Here is a 1,263-nt window from a genome sequence, read left to right on the forward strand (position 1 = left end):
GTAGTCCATATTATCTGGTTCAGTCGTAGTCCGTCTTATCTGGTTAATGATAACTGTGCTGTGGAGTAAATAGTCAGTCGTAGTCCGTCTTATCTGGTTCAGGATAACTGTGTTGTGGAGTAAATTGTCAGTCGTAGTCCATCTTATCTGGTTCAGGCGTAGTCCATCTTATCTGGTTCATGATAACTGTGTTGTGGAGTAAGGTGTCAGTCGTAGTCCATCTTATCTGGTTCAGGATAACTGCGTTGTGGAGTAAAGCGTCAGTCCTAGTCCGTCTTATCTAGTTCAGGATACTTGTGTTGTGGAGCAAAGAGTCAGTCGTAGTCCATCTTATCTGGTTCAGGATAACTGTGTTGTGGAGTAAAGCGTCAGTCCTAGTCCGTCTTATCTGGTTCAGGATAACTGTGCTGTGGAGTAAAGTGTCAGTCGTAGTCCATCTTATCTGGTTCAGGATAACTGTGTTGTGGAGTAAATTGTCAGTCGTAGTCCATCTTATCTGGTTCAGGCGTAGTCCATCTTATCTGGTTCATGATAACTGTGCTGTGGAGTAAAGTGTCAGTCGTAGTCCGTCTTATCTGGTTCAGGATAACTGTGTTGTGGAGTAAAGTGTCAGTCGTAGTTAATCTTATCTGGTTCAGGATAACTGTGTTGTGGAGTAAAGTGTCAGTCGTAGTCCGTCTTATCTGGTTCAGGATAACTGTGTTGTGGAGTAAAGCGTCAGTCCTAGTCCGTCTTATCTAGTTCAGGATACTTGTGTTGTGGAGCAAAGAGTCAGTCGTAGTCCATCTTATCTGGTTCAGGATAACTGTGTTGTGGAGTAAAGTGTCAGTCGTAGTCCATCTTATCTGGTTCAGTCGTAGTCCATCTCATCTGGTTCAGGATAACTGTGTTGTGGAGTAAGGTGTCAGTCGTAGTCCATCTTATCTGGTTCAGGATAACTGCGTTGTGGAGTAAAGCGTCAGTCCTAGTCCGTCTTATCTGGTTCAGGATAACTGTGCTGTGGAGTAAAGTGTCAGTCGTAGTCCGTCTTATCTGGTTCAGGATAACTGTGTTGTGGAGTAAAGCGTCAGTCCTAGTCCGTCTTATCTAGTTCAGGATACTTGTGTTGTGAAGTAAAGTGTCAGTCGTAGTCCATATTATCTGGTTAAGTCGTAGTCCGTCTCATCTGGTTCATGATAACTGTGTTGTGGAGTAAATTGTCAGTCGTAGTCCATCTTATCTGGTTCAGTCGTAGTCCATCTTATCTGGTTCATGATAACTGTG

Source organism: Mizuhopecten yessoensis, unplaced genomic scaffold (assembly GCF_002113885.1).
Source record: "Mizuhopecten yessoensis strain PY_sf001 unplaced genomic scaffold, ASM211388v2 scaffold715599, whole genome shotgun sequence".
NCBI lineage: Eukaryota > Metazoa > Mollusca > Bivalvia > Pectinida > Pectinidae > Mizuhopecten > Mizuhopecten yessoensis.